Here is a 15,974-nt window from a genome sequence, read left to right as displayed (position 1 = left end):
TAACATTAGAAAATCCCTTAACAAATTAAAGGATAAACACCATGTGATCATCTCAATAGATGAAAGAAAAGCATTTGATAAAATTACAAATTTATTCAGTATTAAAAGCTGTAAGCAAACTAGGCACTTGCCTAACCTGATAAAAAAGCATCTGTAAAATGGCAAAACAAGAATGTCATATCTCTTCCCTGGTATTCAATATTGTACTGGAAGTCTTAGCCAGTGAATTAACTCAAGAAAAATAAATTAAAAGTATAACAACTGGAATGGAAGAAACAAAACATTATATTTCAAAATATTTAACATTGTCCAGCCCAGCTTGCTGCCCGCAGGAACATGATGCAGGATGCAGGAGGCGGGCGATGTGGAAGATGGACAGCTTTCGGACTTGGATTCCCAAGTGATGGTCCTACCCAGCCACAGGCTGCCGAAAGCACTAGGTGGGGACAGTGCAGCAGCCTGTGACCAGGATCACATTATATGCCTGTTAAAGGTGTGGATCAAGTGAAGAAAGTTTTGTGTGTTTTTTTGATTCAGATGGTGATGACTCTCTGGAAATGCAGGCAACAAAAATGTTTTAACCCCCTTCCCAAACCAGAGCCTTTTCAGTTTGGCCAGAGCAGCCAGAAACCGCCTGTTGCCTGTCGCTGGAGAGAAGATCACAACCCCTGGGTGCTGTGCTGCAGGAGCAGAATCAAGATGCAGTGGCCGCTGAACTTGGTATCCTGGAAATGGAAGGCACTATTGACAAAAGCAGACAATCTGAGACCTACAATTATTTGTCAGAAATTTAAGTGGGTGTCTCAAAAACATACAAAAGAATTAGACAAAGAGCTAGATGAATATATGTGAGGTGGCAAAAAAAAAAAAAGGCTCAAAGGAAGAGGAAAACAGATGAGGTCATCTCAAATGGAAATGACCTGGCAAAGACAGACTAGAAACGAAGCTAGAAATGAACTATAAAGGCTGCTGTGAGATCACAGAGGAGGATTCTCAGGAGAAGTGGCTGATGAAATTACTTTCAGGTTGCAGGAACCAAAGGAAGATCTGATAGCCTGAGGAGTGAGTATAATTGGGAACCAAAAGGCAACTTCAGATGGAAACTACTGAAGTTGAACAAATGGTGGCCTTTTTATAATGAATGGCAGCAGGAGCACGCCTCTGGCTGGGCCAGATCACAGGCAGCGCGGTTTACTCCATAGAGTGGTTTTGCAGATCTCATTTATATGCTTTCCAGAATGGCAGTTGAAGAAGAACAAGTAGAGTTTTCCTGAATCTCCTGAAAAGCACTCCTGGTACCAGTGAGGAACAAATTAAGAAAGGACATTTTCTACATTGAAAATCGAAAGGAATATGAAAATTGAAAAAAGCTGCTAGGAAGAGGAGAACACAGCCGTTGGGGGAAAAGTTGAAATAAGCTGTTAAAAGTCTAAATTTTCAAGAAGATGATGATACATTAAAAGAAACTTTTTGCAAGTAACACAATGACACCTTGGCCTCTTTTGATGAGTCACAGGAAGCCCAAAGCTGGATGGAGAGGAGGCCATTGAGGTTGATCGTTCTCATGATTTGGACATTTTTTAGTACATTTTGAGGAATAAACCTTTTAAAAATAATATCGTAATAAACCATTTCTACTGAATGGCTTCATTTTACTTTGCACTGATAAACAGGAAAATCTGGAGAGAAAGACCTGTTTTCTTGTTTTAAATAAAATTGAGTATGTGGAGAGATTAATGCCATTGATAGAAACATTTAGAATTTTCTCAAGGCTGACAAAACACTTTAAAGTATATAGCAGAGGATTTAATTTCTCAATCTGTTGCATGTGCTAATTGTAACTAGTTGATAATCAAATTTGTGCAGGTCATTATAACATGCTATTTAAAAGTTTGTTTTCTTTTTCTGATTTATCTTTGCAGTGAATTATCACCAGTTTCAAAACATTCCATTAAAAGATCCTAATAAGACACATAAGTAGTTAAACTATTTTTTTTACAAATGCATCCAAGTTTAGTTTTTGTTCTCAGAAGTTTTAGGCTATTTGAAGGATAATGATTAAAATTCAGATAGGTTGATATTGATGACTCTTTGCACTTATTTGTTTGTCCAGGAGTAAAGAAATAGCAGAAGCTTTTCCAAGGTGTATTCATTCATAACATTAAGAAATAAAAATAAATAAAATAAAATAGCCTATGTTGTAAAAGTAAAAGTATCTTTATTTTTAAAATTTTTATTATTGAGAGTATTATAGATGTCCTCCTGTTTCCCCCCCCCCCCCCTCGACTGTCCAGTTCCCACCCGGCCTCAGGCCTTTACCACCCCTTATATGCATATAAGTTCTTCGGTTAATCTCCTCCCCCACCCCTTCCCTCTGAGATTCATCAATCTGTTCCATATTTCCATGCCTCTGGTTCTGTTTTATTTCATCAGCTTATTTTGTTCATTACATTCCTTATTCATTTATTTTGATTTTTAGATTCAATTGTTGATAGATATGCATTTATTGCCATTTTATTGTTCATATTTTTAATCTTTTTTTTCTTCCTCTTCTTAAAGAATACCCTTCAACATTTCATGTAATAGTGGTAAAAAAGTACAAGTATCTTTAGATAACAGATTATTAGAAATAAGAAGAGTATTTAGAAAGGTTCTGAATATATATAGTCAAAATACTAATGATGCCAATTATGAAAGCAACAACATCTAGGAATAGATCTAACAAATGATGTGCAAAAGCATGGAGAAAGTATAAAACTTTATTGAAAGATATTACCATTTTAACCTAAATAAAGGGACAGTATGTCATGTTTATGGATAGAAAGACTTAATGCCATAAAGACAAAAATTCTCCACAAATTATTCTATAAATTCAATGCAATTTTAACTCATAGAATTTGGTGATTCTAAAATTTCTATGCAATAACAAAGGGCAAAACACAGCCTATATTTTCCTGAAGAAAAAGGTAGGGAGAGTTGCAACACTAGGTGTCAAGATTTATTCCAGTACTATGGTAATTAAGGCAAGCTGATGTTGGTTTGGGGGTAGTGATGTCAACGAAAAGCTCAGAATGGAGAACTGAGAAGCAGACTCACAGTAATACGGAATCCCATTCACGCCCACAGTGCCCACTGGAAACCAGTGGGGAAAGTTTGAATTCCTAAATATGGAAAAGTTTTCCACGTGGAAAATATAAAATTGTATTTCTACCCCCATACCATACACAAAAATCAGTTCCAAGTAGAATAAAACCATAGTTGTGAAAAGTAAACTATACAGCTTTTATAAACAATATAGGAAAAAATTTATGATCTGGGAGTAGATAAGAATTCCTTAAATTAAAAAATATCACAAAAACACAAACACTAATTGAAATGATAAACACTGTAGAATGAAAAAAAAAACCCAAAGCTAGGATAAGATATTTGTAACTCATATAGGCTGCAAAGGATTAGTATCAAGAATGTACAAAGCATTTCTACAATAAAAAAAGAAAAGGTGGGCAGGGTGGGGGGGGAGAAACAATAACAGGCATTTCACAGAAGAGGAAACTTAAATGATTCATAAACTCTAAGTAATATATTTATCAAATATTGAGTTCATAAAAGAGGTAAGAACATAAAGATGGCAGTTTTGATTAATAAACATAGCTCAAAGTTAATATATGGAGAATTTAAAAGTATATTATTTTGATTTATAGAATTTTTCACCACAAAAACTGCAAGTAAACTTAAAGTTTTTGCTCTTGGGGAGTGTGAGACTATCAGGGGAGGAACAAGTTTTCTTATATTCTTCTAAAAGTACACACATATGTTACTTAAAAAATCAAAGAAAATATAATAAAAACATTTCATTTTAACAAGAAGCAGAATGCTAAATAATCCAGAGTAAATATGTCCAAATAGGCAGCATCTACATATAAATAATAGAGGCCCAGTGCCGAAATTTGTGCACTTGGCGTTGGGGGTGTTCCCTAGCCTGGCCTGTGCCCTCTCACAGTGCAGGAGCCCCATGATTGATCTCCCCAAAGAGGTAGGCCCCACCCACCCATCCGGGGTTCCTCAATGGATTGCCCCAAAAAGGTAGGCGGGAGCTGGGGGCCCTGCCTCTGCACCACATGGAGCCATGGGACCCCCAGCATCACCGCATGGAGCTGCCAGGACCTGCCTCCTCCGGGCTGTTTGGAGCCCGGGGACCCGCTTCTGTGCAGCGCAAGCAGTGTCAAGTCCCTGACCACCCGCCTGCAGCCCCGACCACCCACATGCGCCCTCTGCACACACAGCCTCCTGGTGATGGATTGTGATGGCGTGGGGGCATCACAGCATGACAGTGTGACAACCACATAGGCTTTTATTAGTATAGATTTTTAGAACACTACCAAGGGATATAAAAGAAGCATTTAATAAATGAGGGGCTGTGTAATGTGGGAATAAGAGGATAGTGTTGTAAGGATGCCAGTTCTCCCCCAAATAACCTATGCATTTAACATCTCTCCGATCAAAAATATTTTCTTTAGACCTCAATAAAATGATCTAAAAGTCTGTTAGAAAAATATCAGAAAAAAATAGCCAAGAAACAATGAGTTGAAATTTTATTTTTCCTAAAAATTAAGATAACCTAAAAATTCAGTAATTTAAGTACTTTACTCCTGGTGGAATGATAGACAGAGAGATCAAGGTAGCAAAATAACATGATCAACTGAGTTCATCCAAGAGTATAAAAGGTAACATCCACAGTTGTGGGGGAAAGTACATAGTTTTGGGGCCTGGGTTTACTTGGAACTAATGTGAAAGTCTTAAAACAGGCAACATATTATTAAGTGAAAAGAAAGTTATAAAACAATTTGTGAAGTAAATTCTATTTTTGTAAATATAAACTAAAGTTACACTTGAACACACAAACACACAGATACTAAGGATAAAAACAAATATAACACTGGTTATATCTGGTGGTTGACCATATGCAGTTTTTATTTTCTACTTCTATCACTATTTTCTAATTTTTTAGAAGAAACTCAATTTTTAAAACTCTGCTAATTATTTTAGGAAGTATAAAGTAGACCAAAACATTTTTATCACATATATTAAAAATATTTTTTAAACAATGTCAGATCTCTGGAATTCTACCACCCATATTTCTTTTCCATTGTATGACAAAAATATTAAACATGAAATTGTAGTTCTCAAATTAATTGAACTATTTTCCTAAAAATACTTGCACTGCATTATTTTAAAGTTAACAATAAAAACATTGATGAATTTCCAGGCAAAACCATAATACACTATGCTTCATGATATAGAAGTGTATTGGTTTAAAACAGCCCATTCCCCAACCACATCAGACCAACCAGCGCTACTACCAACCTCTGGCTACATGCATATTTTCTTCCCACCACTTTTTCTAAATTGCCCCATGATTTTACAGAGTCATTCTTTCGAGCTGAAAATTTCCATGCTTGGTTCTCTACCAAAGGTGATTTCATTTGGGAAAGATTGAAAAAATGTCCAAAGTGTCCAGTCATTTTTGCAGTTATATAAGGATGAAGAAAAACACTCTATTTGAAACACAATTTAAAAGGTTTTTTGACTTCCCAAATAGTCCTTCTAAGTGGCTTGTTTTAAGAGGTTTAATATTTGCATCTCATCAGTCCCCAAATAGTGGTTTTTATCTTTAAAAATAGTCTGCTGCTGATGTCAGTGCTCTACTTTTTTTTTTCTTTTTCTTCCTTTCCTCAGTTTAAAAAAAAGAGAGAATAGAATGAATGGGCATTGTGCAGGCCTGGGTCTGAGTTGGAGTACTAAAACGTACTCCTGCCTGACCTTGGCCATGCCTTTTTGTCTGGTGTGTCTGTTGCTAGCCCTGCCGGCCCTGGTGAGCATCACAGGAGGTGCGTATAGGAAAGCTGGCTGGAGCTGACCAAGCTCTGTGAAATGCAAGCAAGTCACACTGACAGACAAATGATCTCAAAGGTGTTTGGGTCTCTGTATGATTGCTGGCTTGCACTGAAAAGTCTATGCTAGCAGCATTTGCCGCACATTATGAAAAACAGTACATAAAATGAACTCCTGGGCAGTATGGCACAGTGAGCATTACATTTGAGGTTGCTCTTAATGCTGGGCTTTCTTTTTTTTTTAAACCAAAGCTTATTTATACTGACTAACAGCCCCAGAGCTATTGTATACTCACGTGGGTTTTGCACTGTACAATTTTAAGGGGTGTCTTTCACAGACCCCTTAGCCAATCTATTCCTCCCAATTCTACTTGCCAGTGGAGAGGAGAACTCCACAAAGCATTAGAGAGGAAGGAAAAATTCACAGTTGCCATTTACGCTTATATCAGATTTTACATTATAAAACTACTAGAGGCCCGGTGCACGAGTTTCATGCACTCAGGAAGAGGGGGTGTCCCTCAGCCCGGCCTGCGCCCTCTCCCAGTCCGGGACCCCTTGGGGGATGTCCACCTGCGGGCAGTCAGACATCCTTCTCGCAGTCCGGGGCTCTTGCAGTCTGGGACCCCCTCGCTCCTTACCGCCTGCCTCTCCCGCCACCGCTGCTGCACTTGCCAGACATGAGTCCAGCTTCTGGCTAAGCAGCGCTCCTCCTGTGGGTGTGCACTGACCACCAGGGGGCAGCTCCTGCGTTGAGCGTCTGCCCCCTGGTGGTCAGTGCATGTCATAGTGACCAGTAGTTCCAATGTTTGGTCAATTTGCATATTAATTAGGGTTTTATTATATAGGAAGGATGTTTTAGGCACTTAAAAATAATCCAGTGATTTTGTTACACATACCTTGAGATTTTGTTAGAAGATACTCAAATAATACAAGTTCAGGGGAAACACACCGAACACAGTGACACTGAGCAAGAAAATTCAAGGGAAATTACACATACATCTGTTTTTATCAAAGAAAAAATGGATGATTTTATATGAGTCCAAATGCATATTTATCTTAAGCTCTGACTATGGAAAGTAGTTGGCCAAAACATTATTGATGAAAATATGCATCACTATCTACTGTTGGGTTAACCAAGCAACCACAAAAATGGATAGATAATTAAATAAAACCAAGGAAATATATGACTATAAAGCAAGAAATCTCTTAATAGGAAACTGCAACCAACTCAAGACAATAATAATAGTCAAACATTTATAAAGTGCTTCTGGGTGCCAGGCACTAATCTTAACATTTTGTATATATTAACTCATCACAAAACTCTGAAGTAGGTATTATTTTCTCTATTGTACAAACAAAAGACTTTGAGATCAAACAATAGCATTGATGACTTTAATTAATGGCTGCCCTGTACTCCTGGCTTTTGCCCTGTAACTTTGTAGTCTCCACCCATTTGGAATACTGGGCTAGTCTTGTGACTTGCTTGGCCAATAGAGAGGACGTGAGAACAAGCCTGGCTAGTCTCCTGGAGGAAGGAGGAGGTGAAGAAGGGTTGAGGCATCCCAGCCAAGGGGCAGCCCAGCTGACTCTAAAGCAGAGCCACCTAGCTCTTAGTCACTCCCAGTACTGACACCGCACAGACAGCCAAGAGTGCTTCTCAGCACACAAGGGCAGAACTCCGCAATTACCAATGTGTGAGCCATATTGCAGAGGAGAACCCCAAATTTAAACCCTCAGAATACTCTCATAGCACACCAAATTACTGGGAGGTTGGTTACTGGAAATTAGCCCTTATTAACACAAAATATTCAAAATTGCACATCAGTTTGCTTTTAATAACTGAAGAAGTGACTATCTTTCAGGATGTTGGAGCTCACCAGCCAAAGACCACCAGGAACATTCCTGTGGTCAAACAGAGTGAGGTTTATTTAGCTGTTATACAAGGGAGAGAACACACAGTGGGGTCCATGGGACGTCTTGTTAAGAGGCCTTTATTGTAGTTTTAGGATTTGTACTGAGTGATTCTTAGGAAGGTCGAAGAAAGTTGGGAGCCACGTTTGGATTGGGCATGTCAGGAAGAGGAGAGCAGTCCTGGAGCCAGTCCCGTCAGAATCTGCAGGCAATCTGATGCCTGGGTGTGCTGGTAATTTCTATTTAGTAGGTGTGAGGATTGAAACAGTGGTAGAGAGTTGTCATTGGTAAAGAAACAGCAATGATCCTAGCAGCGAAGAAAAAGAGAGAAAAAAAATATTTCTTTCTGTGATTGTGGTATAGCCTTGTCTCTGTCTTATTTCAGGCATGGTCTCAGAGTGGCCTTGTCTGATTTTTGTTTATATTCTCTGAATGTTGTTTATGTTCATTTGGGAACACTTTGCTTCAGCCTTGCTGTTAGCTGCTAGCTGCCAGCTGTTGGGGCCATTTTTTACTTTCTGGGGAATCACTTTGAGTCCATTGGTAGGAGCCCTTCTGACAGAATGAGGAAGTGCCCTGAGAGCAGTGCATTCTGAGGCATGTAAATTGCTTGTAGACATCGCCTCAGATGTCCAGAGACCAGATGATGGAAGTAGGAGGGTGAGAAGCTGTTGGGGAGGGAGGCATGGGGTGGTGGAGGGAGGAAGGCTACTGAAAATGGAGAATTTGACCAGGATCCTACATATCAATCTTGCCCCAGCTATGATTCTGAGAAAGGACTGAACCAGCAAAAAAAATAACTAGTTAGAGAAACATGCAGACTGCCTATGGATAAAGATGGAATCAAGCAGTCAGGAAAATGGGAAAGAAAGGCCTATGGGGGAAAAATAGAGCAGAACTGAGTAAAGGGAGCAGCATACCCAGTAGAAGCAGAGGACAAGCCCAGTTCTGAAAATGATCACTGGCCGTATTCTGAAGAAAATGCCGGAAACTATGTGGTGTTCTCTAAGCTGCATAAAGACAGGGCTTCTGAGTATTGGAATAAAAATATGAAGAGATTGCCCTAACTGGTTTGGCTCAGTGGATAGAGCGTGGGCCTGCGGACTCAAGGGTCCCGGGTTCGATTCCAGTCAAGGGCATGTACCTTGGTTGCGGGCACATCCCCAGTAGGGAGTGTGCAGGAGGCAGCTGATCGATGTTTCTAACTCTCTATCCCTCTCCCTTCCTCTGTGTAAAAAATCAATAAAATATATTTAAAAAAAATATGAAGAGATTATAGGCAATTATGCAAAGACACCTGGATGAAATAGTGGAAATGTTTAAGACTGAGAAGGATTTAAATCCTTCAAACAAGCCTACAAATACTGAACTTAAAATTATGTTTGAAAGTAGTAAAAGCTTACTTAATGATACACATGAATAAGTGATTCAATGTGCAAATCTAAGAAAACAGAAGAGAGACAATGAGGTGAAAATAGCAAAAGAGGAAAAAATAGAAACAAAGGATGGTGAATGGAAATGCCAAGCAAGGGAAATCCTAAAGGAAAGACCAAACCAAATAGAGCTAAAATCAATTGTTCACACTTCCTCAGTTATCATTTCCCCCATTGCAATTTTTCTGAAATTAAGATGCATCTTATATTTTATAATTTGCCTGCCATTCCACACCCCTCCAAACTAGTCAGTGATATACCTTTTCAATTGACATCATCTTAGAATCAAGGAAATATGTTAATGGGAAAAAATTTCTTCAACTAAGACAGATACAAGTATTGAAGATTGAAAGAGCTCACTTGAGTTCTAAGGAATATGAATGGAAAATACCCCAAATTAAAGACTTATTGGCAAACACCTTAAACTCTTAGAGAAAAAAAATTCTGTAAGCTTCCAGGCCTACATATCAGATTACTCACAAAAAAGCAAATGCCAGGCTACCTTACTACTGAGTATGGGAATAAAAATAACACCAAAGGTTAGAAGTTCACAGAGGTTGAAAGTTGTGGCCCAGGAATTTTTTACTCAGCTACGTTGTTCATATTTAATAGCTATGAAAAGACATTACTGGGACATGAAAGGTATATCACTCAGGGTTTATTTTCAGGAATTGGTCCATGAGGTTATGGGGCCTGGAAAGTCTGAAATCTGTAGGGCAGCTGGCAAGCTGGAAACTCAGGTAGCATTTCTGTGGTCTTGAGGCAGAATTCCTTCTTCTTGGAGAAACCTCATTTTTTGTTCTTAAGACCTTCAACTGATTGGGTGAGGCCCACCCATGTAATAGAGAGTAATCTGCTTTACTTAACATCTGCTGATTGTAAATATTAATCACATTTAAAAATACCTTCACAGCAGTCTAGGCTACTATTTGATCAAACAACTTGGCATCATAACTTAGTCAACTTGACACATAACATCAACTGTCACACAAAGATTCACAAAATATATCAGCCTTCTTTTTTCCTTTTAAAAATATATTTATTTTATTGATTTTAGAGAGGAAGGGAGAGGGAAAGAACGATAGAAACATCAATGATGAGAATCATTGATTGGCTGCCTCCTGCATACCCCCTACTGGGGATTGAGCCTGCAACCCGGGCATGTGCCCTTGACTGGAATTGAACCCGGGACCCTTCAGTCTGCAAGCCAACCTTCTATCCACTGAGCTAAGCCAGCTAGGGCTGTCAGCCTTCTTTAAAACAAATGTCTTAAAGATATTTTCTAGATGCAAAACATAAAATTGAGAAAACCATAATAAAAAGAATATTGATGACACAAAAATCATTAAAAGTAAGAACCTGAAAACTGTCCATCTCTTTTTAAAATTGAATAAAAACACAAAAATATTCTTGAAATGAAGGTGCTCTAATTTTAAAAATAATGTAGTAACTATAATTTACATACAAAATCCCAGATTGCATTAACAAAGAAAAGGAAGAAAAATAAAATGAAGGTCTTATCTAAGATTGAGAGAATAAAATGGTACCAATTTATATTGGGAAATTTGTTGGGAAAACATGATTTCAATAATTATTTCAAAATATTACATTAATAGCTATCACTGATTCATATCTGATAAGAACGAACTCACGGTTCTCAACCCTTAGCTGCACGTTAGAATCACCTGGAAAGCTTGTACACACCCTGATCCAAGACCAGTTACATCAGAATCTCTTGGGATGGGGCCCAGTCACTAGTAGTGTTTAAAGAGTCTCAGGTGATTCCAAAGTTGTTCAGCTAAGTTTGAGAGTCCCCGGCCTTGGCCTTTGCCCTTTTTTATGTTTCTTTAGGAGATGCATTTTACTTTAGCATAAAATTTCATTTACTTGCCCTTCTGCCTTTCCACTTAGTCACCTTTTCAGTTATCCTTGGTTATTTGATTACAATCTATAGCTTGCTGCTACTCAAAGTGCAGCCCGAGGGCCAGAGGTCTCAACATCTGCTCGGAGTTTGTTGAGAATGTACCTGTCCCATGGGCCTGCCTGCCTAAGTGGACTTCTTGCATCCTACTCTTTCTTTCTTCAAACATTTTACAGAATGCTCTTTCCAAAACACAACTCTGATAATGTCATAAGTCCACCAATAAACAATCAGAAACTCCATGTGTCCTAAAAGCAAAGGCCCTGGAAATGGAATTCAGGGTTCTTGAAGGATTGTCCTCTTTACCTTGTCTCAAACTTTTTTCTTTGCCTCATTTCCTGACTTCCTAATTCCAAGTACATCAGGCCATTAGCGATTCACCAAATGGGATAGGCCCTTCCACACTTCAGTTCTTGGGCTAATGTTTTCTTCAGTGATGAATGCCTCTTGCCCCATTTTCTCACTAATTCTTAATCTTTCAATTCGGGTGCCACCTCTGCTGTGAAGTCTGCCCTGATCTCCCAGTCAAAAGGAATTTCTTTCCTTTCTTATAGCACTGGTCTCATTCAGTCTTATGCGCTAACTTGTCTGTTTTTCCTTCTAGTTTGTTAATTCCTGAAGGGGAAGAACTATGCCCTTTCGCCCCTGATCCTCCAGTGAGTGATTGTGGGTCACATTCCAGATGCCTGCACATGAATTCTTTCAGCAGGGTCAAGCCACTCCACATTCCATGGGCACTTCACAGGGCAGGGCCAGCTCACACTTTATTTTAACAGTATTTATTGCAAAGTGCCTCTAACTTTGGCTTGTTAAGCAACTCCTTGATATTTTATGGAAGTTCCATGCCCTCTTGTTATTTTCATCTTGTATTTCACGCTGGTGGTATTGTTTGCCCTGTCCTGTCACTTTCTTCACCTCACTCACGTTGACACTTCCTTTCTGGGGGCTTTTAGTTAAAATCCACCTTGGATTTAAGGAATAAATCAACTCCTTTAAGGATGACGACTCAACTTCTTTTAAATCTGGAGACAATATCAGAGAAGTTCAAATAAATGTCTAAAGAATTGCCCAGGAACTTTGCCTGGGAAGGGAGTGTGGAGTTTCAGTGTCCACTGATAAAAACATCCATACCTCTTGGGAGCTTCCAAAGAGAATAAGGCTGCCTGCCTGCCCTCAGGAGCACTGGGAAGACCATTAAGGGGTTTAGCAGCAGAGCAAGGTTGACTCTACTCAGGTATCATACTAATCAATCACAGGTTCCTGCAAAAGCCTCTGACAAGCTAGCACACAACCCAAGCCGTCCAACAGGGACTGTAAGGTGCCTGGTGCTTGGACTAAACACACCAAAAGCTGTCTGACAGACACAGCTGACTCTAGAGGTGAAAAAGCCCTAGATGAAGGCCATCTAAGAGGACAATATCTTTTCCCGATGTTTTTGCCTTTCTGAATAGCCTGATCCAAATAATCTCTACTCATCAAGCTCTCTCCCTCTTACAGACAACTTGTTTACTACTGTAGTATAGCAATTTTATTTTATTTGTTCAGAGCCCACAGGCCAGTTTCCAAAGCACTAGAAGCCAGATTCTATGCTTGTTCTCTTGATCAAGCCCCTCCTCGTGCTCCATTAAACTGAGAGAATAAATCAAGAACGAGGAAGAGATGAGATCCAAGAAACAGAGAGGCAAATGGAATTTCAAAATGATAGTAATGAGAAGTCTCAGTATTACAGCTGCTCATCAGGCCTAATGTGTTATCAACTCAAAGAAAAGGAGAATGAAGGTTCCAAGAGGGCATGTCTCTGTTAGGTCCAAAGGAGGAATGCACGAGGCCAGAATGGTGAGGGATCATGAATTTATTCCATCATCCGCACACCAGGCGGCTGAGCCTGGATGGCTCCAGCCCCTAGTGAGGGGAGTTAGAGGCTTTTAAAGGACTTTTGGCGGGCTTTCTCTGTGCGGAGAATTCTCTGTGCAGGTCCGGAGGGGAGAGATAATGGAATGTGGTCTCAGCAAGTAAAGTGTGGTCTCAGCAAAAGGGAATGTCCATAGAGAAATGGCCTGAAAAGTCAGTTCCCAGGGGAAGGGTATCCATTCAGTTGTTTGATCAGACCTAACAGTCTCCAAGAAAAAAAATAGAAACTACAGTTTACTTGGTGTGATTGGTCTTTTGGAAAACCATTTTGAGAAGCTATTGGAAGATGTGGGGAGAGTTAGCAAAAGGTAAAATGAAGCCTAAGCAAATTAAAAGCAAGGCAATTACTAATTTCAGGGGAAAAAAGTAAGAAAAGAAATGTTGTAGTAAGTGCAATGCTCAGTTGTGATTAATATTTGTATAAGCATAACAATGTGAAAACAAAATAATATCAAACCCCAACTAGTGATAATAGAGTAAGAGAAACACGGACAATAGAAGATTTCAATTTAATGTTCTTGGTACAATACAGAGCAAGTGGAGAAAAATTAACTGAGGGTATAAAAACATAAATAAAATAACCAATAAGGTAGATATAGATGAAATTCTGTATCCTAATAAAAGTGAGTACATCTTGACAAGTACGCATAATCATTCATGATAACTGACCTCATTTTATAAGAAAAACTTAATAAATACCAAGAAGCAAAATAATACAGATAGCATTTTCAAACCACATTGCAATAAAACTAGAAATCAATACCATCAGAAAAAGCCTGAAAAAAAACAACAACTTATTTTAAACTCTTGCTATTCAAATAGTAGTCTGTAGACAAAAGCATCTGCATCCCATTGGGCTTGTTAGAAATGCTGAATCTCAGATGCACCTGATCTGCTAAGACAGAGTCTGCATTTTACAAAATACCCAGGGGATTTGCAAGTGTATTCATGTTTCTTTATTGCTATGGACTGAATGTTTGTGGTCTCTCAAAATTCATATGTTAAAATCTAATCTCCAATGTGATGTTTTTTGAAAGTGGGGCCTTTGAGAGGTAATTAGGTCATGAAGGTGGACCCCTCGTGAATGGGATTAGTGCCTTAAAAGAAGAAGCCAGAGAGCTAGCTCACCCTCTTTCTGCCGTGTAAGGATACAAGGAGAAGTCAGCCATCTGCAAACCCTTCCATACTGGCACCCTGGCCTCAGATTTCCATACTCCAAAACTGTGAGAAATACAGTTCTGTTGTTGATAAGCCACTCAGTTTATGATATTTTGTTATAGCAGCTTGAGCTAAGGCACTCATTATTTCCAGAAAATAATGATAATTAAAATAAACACTAGAACTATGGGTCAAAAACAGGGCAGAACAGAAAAAAAGTTAGCCTTAAATATTTATATTAAGAAAAGTAAAACAAAAAAAATCAATGCATTGAATATCCAACTCAAAAAATTAGGGGAAAACACAAAATAAAGTAAAAGAAAACTTAATGATGGTAAAGCAGAAATTATTAAGTTAGAAAACAGTAGAATTAACAAATTAAAGTCTGTTTCTCTTAAAAGAAAAAATCAGTAAAATAGACTGACAAGTAGAGAATTTAATCAAGCAAAAAGGGAGGAAACACAAACACAAAGTAAGAAAGGACAAAAAAAATAAGCTCAGCAACTGAGTACATTTTTTCAAAACCAGACTATCTGCACGATTCTATGCAAGTATATTTAAATATGCAAATAAAATTGTAAAACCTGAATAAAATAAATAATTTTTGTGGAAAAGATAATTCACGAAAACCCATCTCAAGAAACACAAAGACCATAAGAACCAAAAACATATAGATCCATTTTTTGTTAAAGAAATAGAGGAAAAAATTGAAGAATAAGCCTCCATCAACTCATAGAACATACACACCAGCCTAGATAGTTTCATATAAGTATTCTACTCACCCTACAAGGATCCATCATTATAATGCTGTTTGAACCTATCCAGGACATTAGAGAAGAAGAAATTCCAAAATTATTTTTATGAAATGAATATAACATTGATACCAAAACCTAGAATAAATTGTACAAGAAAAGAAAAATTATACACTAATCTCACTTGTAAATATACATATTAAAGTTTTAAATATAACAACAGCAATTAAAACCAAGCAGTTCAACAAGAGAATAGTAGCATAAATCAAGAAGGATTCAGTCCAGAAATGCAAGGATGGTTTAATTTTTTCATAGATTAATAGATTTTAGAATAAAAAATTTTAACATATTGATGCTAAAAAGGCATTTAATTCACTTTTAAATTTAAAATACTTTTAAAAATAAATTAATAAATACTAAAATTAGGAACAGAGAAAGGATGCCCACTTTCATTTAATATTGTATTTGTGGCATTAGTCACTTCTATTGGACAAAAGAAAAATACTTCTAGTAGGAAACATTAGAAGAGAGAAGGTGTGGGGAACTCACTGCTCTATCCCGCCAACTATGCCAAGTGTGGGATGTACTTGCTCTTTGAACCTGCACATACATCTGAATCCTGTTCACAGCGACAATTGTAAGGGAAAGTTCTCCCTTGAACCCTGCTCGCTGTACTAACTGTTGGGAACTCAGTTCCTCCTTTATCCTCTGCTCTACTACACCAACTGTCACGTCTGGGCCCCTCTACCAGGGACTGGGCCTTCTTAGACACTCTGTGGTAGACGGAGAAGCCATGAGAAGTTGTGGGTGTGCAAGAGAATCTTTATTGTAGAAGTCAATGACCATGTAGCCATTGCTAACAAGGAGCCACTAGACAAAACAGTTCTTCAAAGTAAAGTCCCATACAGAAGGTAGCTGCACACTGGCTGGGTAATAATACACTTTTCCTACATAGTAGCCTCCAACATAGGAGCTATACAAGAGCCATCTTTAGAGC

General features: G+C 38.3%; 1 pseudogene; it reads left to right on the top strand.

Annotated features, from left to right (window-relative positions):
• Positions 1-543: 543 nt before the first annotated feature.
• LOC102243659 lies at positions 544-1,584 on the top strand (annotated as a pseudogene).
• The last annotated feature ends 14,390 nt before the right edge of the window (positions 1,585-15,974 follow it).

The sequence above is a fragment of the Myotis brandtii genome, unplaced genomic scaffold, assembly GCF_000412655.1.
Source record: "Myotis brandtii unplaced genomic scaffold, ASM41265v1 scaffold45, whole genome shotgun sequence".
Classification (NCBI taxonomy): domain Eukaryota; kingdom Metazoa; phylum Chordata; class Mammalia; order Chiroptera; family Vespertilionidae; genus Myotis; species Myotis brandtii.
This window is presented reverse-complemented; position numbering and strand designations above follow the sequence as displayed.